This window comes from Callithrix jacchus, chromosome 3, assembly GCF_049354715.1.
Source record: "Callithrix jacchus isolate 240 chromosome 3, calJac240_pri, whole genome shotgun sequence".
In the NCBI taxonomy this organism is placed as follows: Eukaryota; Metazoa; Chordata; class Mammalia; order Primates; family Cebidae; genus Callithrix; species Callithrix jacchus.
Genome location: NC_133504.1, coordinates 143,100,177 through 143,114,674, shown reverse-complemented (window position 1 = coordinate 143,114,674; position 14,498 = coordinate 143,100,177). Strand labels below are relative to the sequence as shown.

The 14,498-nt window shown below is 44.6% G+C and overlaps 1 protein-coding gene across 1 annotated transcript in view; it reads right to left on the bottom strand.

Annotated features, from left to right (window-relative positions):
• Positions 1-14,498, bottom strand: part of LNX1 (ligand of numb-protein X 1) — a 195,866-nt gene that overhangs the window by 130,955 nt on the left and 50,413 nt on the right. The window contains exon 2 of the mRNA XM_002745839.7: positions 3,502-3,629. The gene's annotated coding sequence lies outside the window, so the exon portion shown is untranslated. The remainder of the gene's footprint in view (positions 1-3,501; positions 3,630-14,498) is intronic.

Sequence of the window (14,498 nt, the reverse complement as noted above, 5' to 3'; positions counted from 1 at the left end):
AGAAACAACACAATCTTTGTTATCAGGTTTTCCTCCTCTGCCTTTGGGAGCCTTTCAGGAAATCATTTTTGCTCAGTCTTTGGCCCTCAACTTACTCCTGTTTCCATCATTATTACATCCAGATAGTAGCAGGATTTAAGAAGTCTAACTGTAACCAACATAACACTTTTTAAAATACTATAACAATAGTTAACACTCACTGAACATTTATAATATGCCAGGCACTTTCCATGCAATTATTTCAGTTTTTCCTCCCAACAGCACTGAGTCTGATAAGCATTTCATTTTCCAGATGATGAAACCAAAGCAAAGAAATATTAAGTAACTTATTTAGGCAGCAATTACATGGTAGAACTGGGTCTGATACACAGACCTGTCTGATTCTACCAACTATGCCTTCCTTTCAAGAAAATAATACTAGTAACAGCGAACACTGTGGCAGGTACCATTCCAAGCACTTTACACATTTCAACCCATTTAATCTTCATGATAACCCTATTACACAGCTGATGAAAGCAGGTTAAAGAATCTGTCCTGAGTCACACAGGTAGCTCATGGTATATCTGGGTTTTGAAAACCCAGGTAGGTAGCCTGATGCCAGAGACCAGACCACCGTTCTAAAGCAATAGCACTGTCCCACCTAGAATGGAATGAATAAGATTGACATTTTCTAGTGAGGTGCTACCCAGTCTCCCCGGTCAGTCTGACCCATGCACCTAGGCATGCAGCCCACCTCGCTTCACTTGTAAGGACTGACGGGCCCTGTGAAGTACACCATTGTAGCATCCTTTGGGGAAAAATATAGCTAAGGAAACTGACAGGCAGGGAAGTTGAGGTTCTCCCCTAGGGTCCCGAAGGCAAGCTAGTCAGTAGAACCCACTGACCTCAATCCACTAATCCCTTACTCTTGAATGATGAAAATTTGTGTTATCCCTGAAGGGTGAGACCCAGAGAAGCAACCAGGGCCCTGGGCACACAGTGCTCTTATGCAATGACTCAAGGTCATCCAAGGGCACAGCGTATTCCATGACAGGGCCAATCACATCCAATGGGTCACAAGCCTCCCTTCCATGGTACAATGCAGGCTCCAAACCAGGAGCTTCCTCCTGCCAGCGACTCGGCGTGAACCCTCACTGTGGCCAGGGAGAAGGTTGTTTATCCGTGAGACTGGAGGAGACCAAACACCCAGTCTGCCCTGGAGATAGCATGATGATTCAAAGCAAAAAGAACTCCCTGCCAAGTCAGATGACAGCAACGACAACAGGACACTTCCCTGAAAGGCCCATGGAGAATCACATTTTGTAGGTCTGTTGCAAGATGAGAGCCTTAGGGTGGAAAAAGGAAGAAATCACAGCCAGCCAGCAACTCCTAAAAGCTTTGCCTGGGAGGCTAGCAGAGACACATCTGCCCAACTTGTTTAATGACATAGTTTAGGCATTCTCCTGCCTGTTTTCTTTTTCTAAACTGTTAACACTGAAGTTAATTACCTATGGTTAATTACAATAACAAGAACTATCAAGGTTCCTAACAATTGCAACCGCACAAGATCTTTATCTTGATAGGGTCAGGCTCTCTCCTCCAAGCAGCCTAGGAAAATTCCTTCCAAAAGAAGGACCTAGCCTCACTTTGGCACCAGTTATCACCAGGCATTGGTCACTGGATGCTAACATACATTAGCTACCTCATTAACTTCTCACAACCACATTAGATCATGGGGATTATTATCTCTCATCTTACTGATGAAGAAACCGAGGGTCAGAGAAGTAACTTGCTCAAGGACGTAGATGAAGGAGATTGTACATTTTTCCATCAGGCCCACGTCCACTTGAACCAATGGGTGGAGTTACTACAGGAACTCTGGACAGGACGTGTGTAAATTACCCAGCAGACCAACTGCATTCTAGACAATCTGACTCTGAATTCCAGTCTCTGTCATTTCTTTCCTTTCTTCTACCTGGAGGTACAGTGTCTACAGCATTTTTTCTTTAATACTCAGACATACTAACATACAGTGAGGAAATGATTTATTTAATCATAAACTACTGTGAAAAGAACTAATCAACCATGGCAAACCAGAGGCAACGTAATCTTGAGGAGAGGTTTTGATGCACTTTTATCCAGAAGATCCAAGCTTTGAATCAAGTGAGAACCTTAGTAAGGGACAAGTGGTAGCCAACCCCCATCCCTCAAACTCACAAGCTGTGGGAAAATAGCAGACAAAGGTCGGTTAAAGGAGAACAATACGAGCCTCCAACCAGTAAGACAGAAATTGGCAACAAGAAATAGGCAGATTCTTAGTGGTGAGAAGCAACTGTCTAAGGCAAAAATGATCTCAGCTTATTTCAGTTTATACCTTTGGAGAATTTTTATGTACTTTGTATTTCTAGGTGGATGAACAGGAGCATAATTCCAGATTATTCCCTTGTAAACATATTTGCTAACTTAAATCTCAAAAAACAGCTGATAATGAAATCTAGAATGAAGTGTCTCACAGATTTATTTCTTTTTCCAGCTCATCCCAGCAGGGAATTGGGCTTAAAAATGGTTTCCTTTCTCCAACAACAGTACTGGGGAAAGAGTATGACTAGTGGGCTGTCAAGAACAGAAGTGGAACAGGCTGTGTGATCAGAATTAAGAAAACAAAAATGGATCCTAGAGGTAAAATTACTTTAAAAGCCAGGTCCTGGCAGGACAACTTCTTTGGCATATTTACTATTAAATGAAAAAGAGACAGAAAAAGCCAAAGAGGTCTGAAAAATTAAAAATCAGACCCGAAGTCACATTCTTGTGGCAATGTGGGAATTAATCCTTACTGTAACCAAAGGTCAGCAGGCAGCCAGTCCGGGTCTGAATGTAAACACATTCGAGTGCAGACTGCAAAGTCGCATTTAAAAGGGTGTTCAACAAAGAGTAAAGAAAATGGTAGACTGTTTCAGAGAAGAAAACTGGAATGGACAGCTACTGAATGGAGGAACAGAATTTGCCCTGAGAAACAGGTTTTCAGGGAGAAAGAAAAAAAAAATATAGGGTTGCCTCTCAGGTTTTGATCGAAATCACCTCTGGTGAGATGAATGCAGAAAGTAAGGGAAAATACAGTGGAAAACGGCAAAAATAAGAACTCTAAATCCAGTCTGCACTGGCCTCCTAGCCCCCATTAAATGGGCTGAAATGTCTGTGCCTTGGAGCTAAGTTTCAAAAAAAGCCTTCACTCTACTTCTCTCTAGGTTGTTGTTGCTGAGGACAAGCAGAGGCTGGATTAACGATCAGAGAAACAAAAAGAATTAAATTCTGGCCTGGGAGAACTTTACTGTGCAACTAGGGTGTTAAAAGCATCTCTCTACTATTCCCTCTCGAAAAAAGCTTCTCCCTCTAGGGCAAACACCGCAAACACCTGAGACAAGCCATTCAGCTTGTATTTTTTTCATTCAAATTCCTTGTTCAGAGCCCTCAGGGGCCAGTGGTCTAATTGCCAAGAAAGAAAAATGGAGGGTTTCAACTCACCTCTTCAAGCGTCTGTCTGAGGCTCTCCAAGCAGCAGTGGGCAGGCAGCTCTCATCCCTTATGGGTGAACCGAGCAGCTCCTTGGGCTACCCAAGCTGTGACCAGCCTCAACTTCGGCGAACAGGTGCCTGGAGGAAGGAGGACGGCATTGGTCAGTTCAGAGCAGGAAATGGGTGACATCACGGAAGCCCCGACAGATAAAGCATTGCTGAGACGTTAGGGATTGAAACAGGAGGTCCCGCCCACCTGTCATTTACCTGAATACCTGCATGCAGGTAGGTGGCGTCTCTTTGTGGACAAATGAATCAGTTAGAGCAATTTGCCAGGTGGAATTCACTTTCTTTCCCGAGCACAGCACGTGTCCAGCCCCGTGTTCAGATCTGAAGTCAAATGCCTGGTTGTTTCCCAGGCCCTCCCCTTTCCCCATATCTACTCACAAAGGAGTTCAAAGGGAAGTTTAAACACCAAAACCAGACAGTAATTTAGCAGGCACAAAAAGGAAGAGTGTGAACATCGACTGCTTAGAAATATCTGAGATGCCTTTTTGAATGGCATCCATTTGAACACCAAGTGTTCCTCTAATTCCAGTATGACAAATTAAAGGTGACATGTCCAATTCATCTTTTAAACAAATTTAAATAGGATACTTGTCAGCAATTTCAAAGTGGTTTTCATACACGGCTATCCTACCCCCTCCACCGCCCAGCATTTTAATTCCATATTCAGAAATTTGCAAAACTTCACTCATTTGTACCTCGGCCGGCCAGCTTCGCAGTTAGAGTCATACAGCTGTTACAGGGCACTACAGGCCTGCAATTAGGAGCAATTTAAATGATTCAGATCGGAATGGTAGTACAGTCATTAGGCAATGCTGTCTGCTGTTAGAGCCAGAAAGAAGCGTCAGAGTTATTTCTGTCCCAAGCGTGGTGTGTGACCCTGGACAAGTCACTGGTTGCTTCACCTTTTCCATTAGGAAAGGAAGCATAAACTCATCCAGCACCAGAGCAGGCAGCTGGGAGGTATCCCAGGACTGTTAAACTCTTTGGCATCTTCCCAGGAGGGCTGTAAACATCTCCCATCAGCCCACTGAAACGCTGCGTATTTTTACCACCTGCATCCAGCATCCCTGGAATGTACTACCTGAGGAGACGGTGGATTCCTCCTCCCTGAGATGGCCTGCCTACCAGAGAGAAGCTTTTCCGCCCGCTTCAGGAAAATAAATGTTGACATTCCTGTTTTCCTCCTACTTTTGCCTCCCTGGTCTTCCTCTTTCCCTCCTCCTGATTTTGGGAATGCCTTGGTTCCACCTGTTTTAATATTGGACCACGCAGAGGTTTGAGGGTTTGGTTGAGGGGAGGGTGGAGGAAGAAGGAAACGTGGGAGAGGGACGAAAAGTCCGGATTCCCACGGCCTGGGCCTCGGCTGGCTGCAGCCAGTCAATAGCTCGTAAAGCTGCGGGGGGAGGGGAAGGAGGAGAAACTGTAGTGAGGGTGCGGGGTCGGGGCAGGCTCTGGTGCTTGGCATCAGGGGAGCTGGCTCCCGTCCCCGAGCGGCCCCGGACAGTTCTAAGCTACCTCTTTCCACCTGGGAACTTTGTGCGTTTTGAGAGTTGAAGGTTAAAAACAAAAACAAACTATTCACGTTTTTATTCAATAGAAACTAAGGTAGGTGTGGCTACTCCTTTGTTACTTAAAAGAAAAATAGGAGGTCACAAACCCTTTTACACCCAGGTGTTTCAGGAATATGTTTCACGCCACTAGTTTGAGAATTGAGAAACATCACTCACACAAAGGACTCCCCTTTATTCGGACAGGGTGTCCCCAGGGCCAGGGGGCGGGGAGGGCGAGCCCGGCGACCTGACGAATCATCTAGAAGGCCACGCCTTCAGCAGTCTCACATTTGGCGAAGGGCGGGATCCCACTTGGGAGGGGATCACAGGCTTCGGTTCTAGTCCTTGGGCGGTCAGGGGAAGGGGTGCAGGGGAAGTGGATTCGCAGAAAGCTTCACTGAACAGCCTGGAGACTGTGAGCTTTCACTTGCGTATTCACATACACACAGTCATCTGCATACATGGTCTGACGAAGTGTTGTAAAAAAGAAAATAGAGAATAAGAGTTAATCCAGGAGTGAAGCTAACTCCCAGATACAGTGTATAAAAGAGAGAAAAAAGTCTTTTACACAGTTAGCCTTCTCAGGTGAAAAAGCTTGTACCAAGAAGATCTCAGGTGAGGTTTTTCTTGGTACTCCTGCATTCTGAATAGTAGTCATGGGTTTTTAAAAAATTAAAATGGGCTTTTTTTGGCCATTAGGGCTGTTACATTATCATGGAAATGGTATTTCTAAACTACCAGAAAGAAAATGAAAACAATCATGAAAACCAAACATTGTGTTTACCAGGTGCTACTTACTGTACTAAGCACTTTATACAACAAGCCCATGTCAGGTATCATTGCTGTTTGCGTTCTACCGGACATGGGCTTGTTGTATGTTCCTGGTATGAGAAAACATACCAGGAAATCCATCACCCCTGGGTACATACTTGAAATCATCTTTTGAGAGCTTATCAAACCAATCCCAAGATGCAAGCCCAGCTTGAGGGACCCCCTCAAGAATGACCAGTTGTAACTCTCTATGACATCTTTCTGTAGCCTATCACTTTAAAATCTGAATATTTAATCTTAATGGTCATAAGAACATAGAACTGCATACATCTGGATAATAGGAGACATTCGAAAATTAAGTTTCATTATAAGCCACTGCTAAGTAGAATGTTTTAGACTAGGCTTGGCAAATTCTGGACACAGGGCTCCATTCCCTCCTCCCATACCATTTTCACTGTCATTGCTAAAGAGCCATGGCACTTTTCAGCTCAGAAGGAACTTTGGAATCTTGAAGCTATTACTCCAGGCACACTAGCAGTTGCTATTAACCCTCAAGATCAACCCCTTTTCTTTTCTTTTTTCTTTCTCTCTCTCTCTCTCTCTTTCTTTCTTTCTCTCTCCCTTTGTCAAGCTATAGTGCAGTGGTGCCATCATAGCTCACTGCAGCCTCGACCTCCTGGGCTCAAGTGATCCTCCTACTTCAGGCTCTCAAGTAGCTGGGAACACAGGCATGTGCCACCATGCCCAGCTAGTTTTTAAATTTTTTATAGAGATGAGGTCTCACTATGTTGCCCAGGCTGGTCTTGAACTACTGATCTCAAGTGATCCTCCTGCCTTGGCCTCCCAAAGTGCAAGGATTACAGGTACAAATCACCTGGTTCCCTTTTCTATCTCTTGTTGGACAGTAAGTGAGAGAGAGAAAAGGGTTGATCAGGAAGTGAAAATATCGGTGTTGGCTGGTGCCATTGGGGAGTATTTCGTGAAGAAAGGAACTTGAATTGAGTCTTGAAGCGTTTGGAGAGATGGTGAGAGGCCACGGACCATTTCAGAGAGGGCAGCCTCGTGAGTGAAACAGGAATGATCATAGCAGATGTCTGTTGGGGAGGAACATGTGCGTGGTGTGGGAGAAGAGGAATACAGGACAATGAAATACCCACCTTGCTGGGGCGAAGAGGATCCCCTGGTTTCTAAATTTTGATGGGTGAGATTGTAAAGAGCTTCGGAAACCTCAAGGGCTGACTGCCTCATGTCCTCACATGCCTGTTGACTACTTTTCTCATGATGATTAAACAGCTTAAGGGAAAGAAACTCATCATCTTAGGCATGGGGTAATTTCTTACGCATGGCAATAGCTTTCAGTGTTGAGCTAAACTTCCAGGATATGCCATATCGGCAACCATATAATCTTTCTCTTTAGGAGCAAGCCTTTCTTGCAGTCAACATATCCTGGAAACTTTGTTCTTTGGATAGGCACATGGAAAGCATTAGAAAGCTTTCTGAACTCAAAGTTGGGCCTGTCTTAGCTAACTAGCCAGCTCACTTCGGCTTTTTGATTAGTTTGAATTCCTTTATATATTTTGACAGGGAAATAAGCAGGAAGGAGGTCTGTCTTCAAAGCCCTTTCCTTGTAGATCCCCACAATGAAGGCTGGCGTTCTCAAGGACTCCTCCTGGCAATGAACCTACGGCGAAGACTGTGCCTTGTGATTCAGTTGAATTACGTTGCCCCTGTTTTGCTTCCTATTTTTTCCCACAATATATTTCTAGAGTTGTCTAAGATGACTGAATGCCACAACTAAAATGGACATAGTCCATTTGACTTTAATAAAAGTCATCTCTAGAAAAAGCCTCTTTGGCTATCTTCTGAAGGTATTTAACATTATGATTTGGACTTGCTTATTACGTTACATTCCATCATATTGGCGGTAATTATTTTTTTATACTGGCCCAGCTCCACATCTTTTATTGGCTCATTATATGTGCTTAGCATAATGCAGATGAGCAGATCCCAGAAGGACAATTATGAGAAATAATAGTAATAATCACAAACATCAGCTAATGTGTTAGATGCCATCTGGTGCTGTGTATATGGAAGAGATTCCATTTCTCTCCCAGACTCACAATCTTTGTGTCACCTGGTTTGCAGATGAGCTTCTAGGGTAACCTGTGGATCTACAGTTTAGGAGGAAACACTTCTCTGGTTTGTGTGCTTTTGGGGAGAGAGAGAGTATCTCAGGGAAATTAGCATTAAATCAGTTATTGAAGATGGTGCACATTTTATGGAAGTTTACCACACAGATCCGTGGCCATTCTTCTTTAGTAGGAAGAAGAAGGACTTCATGGTTACTGTCTTTATAATGGTCACAAGACCATCTTCTGACAAGTATACACATTTTTATGTTTCTGTGATCTCCATTCTTGCATACACAGGGTGGATTATTCTCAAGCAATTTTTTGGTGGCGGCTGTTGCTATTTTGATGGTTTCCATGTCTTTGTTTCTTTCTTGAATCCTTCATACATGGCACTTTAATTCACCCAGGTCCGTATACCAGATTTAAAATGTCTCTTCTCCTTGTGAAGTTTGACTTCATCTTAAGGCTTCCACATTCTTGTAGCTGACCCCTCCGTCATCCCTGACTTCCCTTTACTATAATGACAGTGACATTCTCCTCTACTTCTATAGAGTCACCCATTCTCAGGGCCACCCCTTGGATCTTGTTATCACCCCAAAATCTCCCATTTCAAAAGAAATATGAGAATTCAGTTCTCTACTATATTTTCTTATCCATTCAGATTTTTCTTTTCCTTCTTCAAATTTTACCTTCTTTCTGAATGGACTGTACTGTCTGGTTCCTGGACTCTGGGAGGCTGCCCAGGAATATCTTTTCCTTACTGGCTTCACTTTATGTCCATCTAGCCCAGACCCTACTTCCTTGCCAGCATCTTGAGCTTCCTAAGGATTTGGCAAAACCATGTTGCCGCCTTCTTTCCACAAGCTTGGAGATGAGTGCCACTACCTATGTACGCTTTGCAGTGCTGGCTGCACTTGTCACTCTCCTCGGGAACCTATTGATTGATATTCCTCATCAGTCCCTCTTCCTGTCCTTTCAGTACTCATTCACCCTCAGATCCTTTGCCTTGCCTGGCCTGTGAGGCTCTTTATGATCTGGCCTCTACCTGCCTTCAAACTTTATCTATATCTCTGATCTGGCCCCTATCTGCCTTCAAACTTTATCTATATCTCTGATCCTTTCCAAGTACAGAATGCCACCTCCTGCCAGTCACACCATGTTAGAGGGGTACACTGCCTTCGCCCCATTTTCACAGGGAACTGGTTTTCTAAGCACATACTGGCCATGTTCTACCCTTCATTCGCTCTGCCCCTGGGAGTCCTTAACTGGGAGAATGGAAATGAACAGCAGGGCAAACTTGAATTTGCACCTCCCTTTTCTGTCTTGAAAGTGAGCCAGAGCGTTGCTCTGTGGCTACACACTCCAAGACTCTCCAGGGAAGGCTTCTGTCCAGGAGGCTGCCGTGCCCACATCTGCCCAGTCTGAGTGCCTTCTAGCTCTGTTTCCCTTGTTCTAACCTTGTTCTCCAATTTAGCCATTGCCATTTCAAAGGTGATATTTTGGCATCCAGAATTACTCTTTTTAAATTTTCTCAAATTATCCTGAACCTAGGTGAGAAAAAGGGGTCCCCCTTGGATACTCCCCAAACCTGAGTGTCTCTGGTTCCCGTAACGACCAGGCTGGACATGTTTACAGTTATGTCTAACATTTGTTGTGCCATTGCTGCAGCATCCTAACATGTGCTGAACCATTGCCTGGATTGATGTTATGCTCTTTGCCCATGTTCTGAATCCTGGCAAAAAAATAAAAATCCCATGAGCTAACTACAAACAAGTGAAGAGACTGAGTCTCTGCATGGTAAAATAACTTGTCCAGGACGCCTGGTTGGTTATGGGCAGACTTGAGACTCAGTCCCAGGCAGGATTATTCCACCTTTAGCCTGAGGAATTCCTCCATCTGCAGGGCTCAGCTTAGATGCTCTCTCCTTTACAGAACCTTCCTGACTTCCCCGAGCAGAGACTGATGCCTGTTCTGCCCTCTTGACATACTCTACTTCAGCAGTTATTTGACTGACTATAATTTATTTTTTTTGGAGACAGGGTCTTGCTATGTTGCCCAGGCTGGAGTGCAGTGGCCACAATCATGGCTTACTGCAGCCTTGACCTCCTTGTGATCAAGGGATTCTCCACCTCAGCCTCCCAAGTACCTGGGACTACAGGCATGGATCACCATGCCCAGCTAATTTTTGTAGAGATGGGGTCTTGACATGTTGCCCAGGCTGGTCTTGAACTTCCGGGCCCAAGCGATCCTCCCACCTTGGCCTCCCAAAATGGTAGGACTATAGGTGTGAGCCACTGTGCCTGGCCCTGACTGTAATTTTTAAAGACTGTATCCTCCCTAGACTGCAAGGAAAGGAATGTGACTTTTCATATACTCTCAGGACTTAGCCTGGTGCCTGGAATAAACAAAGGAGGCCTTTGAAAAATAATAGTTAAGAGAACTAAAGATGACTGTAAGCCAAGGCAAGGAATGGAGGAAGGGAGGGATTATACATTGTTAAATTAATCTTGAGTCGTTTCTTCATTTTATTGAGAATCAAAGCCTGTACACTTTGGGAAGGGAGCTAACTTTATCACATTTAATTTTCACAATAATTCACAATAATGAAGACATGAATTCATTCACTCATTTATATAGCAGACTTATTAAGTACCTTCAATGTGACAAAGATGGAAAGAATCTCTGTGTTTGAGGCTTGAATCAATGTCCCCAGAGTTAAGGACAAACAAAGTGCAAGGTAGAAATTACTTAACAGCAGAGTGTTACAGATGTGGTTACATGAGACAGCAGACCAGCTTGTTTCTTCCAATTTTAAGGCTCCAAGTTATTATAAAGAATTTGCCAGAGTTTGCAGAGCTAACATTTGAGAGGCACGTGAACCAGGGCAATTCCATCTTGAATAGGGGGAGGGTAAAATCAGGCTGAGCCCTATTGGGCTGCATTCCCAGACAGCTATGGCATTCTAAGTCACGGGATGAGATAGGACGTTGGCCACAAGACACAGGTCATAAAGACTTTGCTGATATAACAGGTTGCAGTCAGAAGCCGGCTAAAACTGACCAAAACCAAGATGGCAATGAGAGTGACCTCTGGTCGTCCTCACTGCTACACTCCCATTAGCACCATGATGGTTTATAAATGCCATGGCAACATCAAGAAGTTACCCTATCTGGTCTAAAAAGGGGAGGCCTGAATCATCCAACGCTTATTTAGCATATAATCAAGAAATAACCATAAATGGGCAACCAGCAGTCCTTGGGTCTACCCTGTCTATGGAGTAGCCATTCTCTTATTCTTCTACTTCCTTAATAAACTTGCTTTCACTTTACTCTATGGACTCACCCTGAATTCTTTCTTGCACGAGATCCAAGAACCCTCTCTTGGGGTCTGGATCGGGACCCCTTTCCTGTAACAGTGCCACTTGACCATAGAGCCCATGATCTTCCCATGCCCCCCACAGCCTTGTCTTGGCTCTTAGCCAAGGGTAAGGCAGAGAAGGAGGCTCAGGGGATCCGAGACTGAAGCACGCTTTCAGATTCTATGTATGTCACCTGAGAAAACCCAAACCTCTTATAGCTTTAGAATTTGCACAAATGTAGGCAGCTGCTCTGAGTGGGTAGAAAGATGATGTATATTTCAGATATGGTCTCAGTTTCATGCCCACAGTCAGGGCTGGCTGGCATCTTGGGAAGAACTTGAAAAAGATCTGTGCTCTGCAGGTGACAGTAACATCTGTAGATATTTAGATGAATTTAAAACTCTTTTAAGGTAAGGTTGGCAGCTCAGTAACCTTTTTAAGAATGCCACTTTCCCCAATACCATAAGCTTTCAAAGTGTTCTATTATTTAAATCCCTGTAACTGTATTTTTATATATTCAGTACTCAGTGGATAAATGACTATTTTCTCACATCAACCCTCCACACATTTGCTGTTTTTTTGCTAATAGAGTACTGTGTCCTCTAGGAACCCAAATTCTTCAAACTTTTTCCCGAAGAAGTTGAAAATTCATAATAACTAGTAATATAAAGTGAGTCCAGGACACATGCACACAAAGAATGTCCTAGTAGGGAATAGAGTAGGACAGGCAAAAGCAAGAGGGGATTGTGTTGCTGGCCTCCTCAGGTACGAGAAGTGCAGGGGAAGCCAACTTTCTAGGTGGGGAGTGTTTTTCTTCCCATGAACTCCAAGAAAGGGCAGGCCCTCAAAAACATGGATTATGGCCAAGGAGCTCATCCCTTTAGTTCTCCTAAATTCAAGAACACAAGAAAGATACTATCATGAAAACCACTCACTATTACTGGAGAGAAGGACTCTTGGTCTGATTCCAACAGCAGGGTCTCAGTGAAGGGAAGTTCATCTGGTTTTTCTCAAATCAAGAGCACATGAAAGACACCCCTTTTTAACTTGGATGTTAAGCTGGATGGGTGACTTTTCTTTTTGTGAGACAGTCATGCTCTGTTGCCCAGGCTGGAGTGCAGTGGCAGGATCTCGGCTCACTGAAACCTCTGTCTCCTTGGTTTAAGTGATTCTCCTGTCTCAGCCTCCTGAGTAGCTGGCATTACAGGCATGTACCACCACGTCTGGCTAATTTTTGTATTTTTAGTAGAGTCAGGGTTTTACCATGTTGGTCAGGCTGGTCTTGAACCCCTGACCTCGTGATCCACCCACCTTGGCCTCCCTAAATGCTGGGATTACAGGCCTGAACCACTGTGCCCAGCCGACCTCTCTTTTTGGAGCTGAATTCCTCATGGACACTTGTCACTAATCTGTGATGAGTTGCCTGGAATAAACAGGATTAGACTTCTTGGGGCCATCAGCCACCTTGAGGTGGAGCAGCAGATGTGGAGTCAGCTGAGGTGGAGGGAGGCCTTGTCCGTGTCCATAGCGGGTAACTCTGGCCCCACAAGCAGCCGTCTCCTCCCAGGGTCATTGTGGATGCTGAACTTCCAGTCTAAAGTTTCGATTATCACGGAGTAATGAATACTTTCCCTGCTACTCTCCTTTGGGTATGTTGAGAGTGTGGGGAATTATGATCATAAACCATCTCAGGAGTCCACCATCTCTGGATAGCTCAACTGATCCTGATTTGGAAATGTTGTCTTTAACTGTAATCACAGGACCAAAGTAAACCTGAGGGAGCAGGGATATGACCGTGTCTGAGACCGCCAGGCACGGTGGTTCACACCTGTAATCCCAGCACTTTGGGAGGCCAAGGTGGGTGGATCACTTGAGGCCAACATGGCAAAACTCCATCTCTACTAAAAATACAAAAATTAGCCGGGTGTGGTGGCAGGTGCCTGTAATCCCAGCTTACTCAGGAAGCTGAAGCAGGAGAATTGCTTGAACCCGGGAGGCAGAGGTTTCAGTGAGCCAAGATCACACCACTGCACTCCAGCCTGGGTGATAGAGCAGATTCTGCCAAAGACAGAAGAAAAGAAAGAGAGAGAAGGAGGGAGAAGAAGAAAGAAAGGAAAAGAAAGAAAGAAGAAAGAGAAAGGAAGGAAGGAAGGAAGGGAGGGAGGGAGGGAGGGAGGGAGGGAGGGAGGGAAAGAAAGAAAGAAAAAAGAAAGAAAGAAAGAAAAAGAAAGAGAGAAAGAAAGAAAGAAAGAAAGAAAGAAAGAAAGAAAGAAAGAAAGAAAGAAAGAAAGAAAGAAAAACTGGGCACAGTGGCTCACGCCAGTAATCCCAGCACTTTGGGAGGTCAAAGTAGGCGGATCACGAGGTCAGAAGTTGGAGATCAGCTTGCAACATGGTGAAACCCTGTCTCTACTAAAAATACAAAAATTAGCCAGGCGTGGTTGTGGGTGCCTGTAATCCCAGCTACTCAGGAGGCTGAGGCAGGAGAATCATTTGAACCCGGGAGGTGGAGGTTGCATTGAGCTGAGATTGTGCCACTGCACTTCAGCCTGGGTGAGAGAGCAAGACTCCATGTAGAAAGAAAGAAAGAAAGAGAAAAGAAGGAGGGAAGGAAGGAGGGAGGGAGGGAAAAGGAAGCGGGGAAGGAAGGAAGGGAGGGAGGGAGAGAGGGTGGAAGGAGGGAGGGAAAGCAAGAAAAGAAAAAAGAAAAGGAAGGAAGGAAAGAAAGAGAAAGAAACAGAAGGAATGAAGGAAGGAAGGAAAGAAAGAAAGAAAGGAAAATAATCTGAGAAGAGGTTTGCATTTTGTATTCAGATCTATTCCACTGAATTTTATGAATATGGAGGTTTAGGAGTTAAGAGGAGTGTTATTAAGCAGACCAGGAATCTCTATGTTCCTTGTTTGAGATGCCATCATTTGATGCCATATCAATGCCAGCCATCAGCCCAGGTGGCCAGACTGGTCCTTCCAGTTGTGGCTATCCCCCTAAAGTGGCACAGTCCACCCTTCTCCCACTTTCGCTCAGTCTGCCCCAGAAGTGGCTTGGAAAGTCAGCTTTGACAAGTTCTGCCCTGGGTATACCTGCACCCCCACATTGGGTGACTCACTAAGTGTCTCACCGGGATGG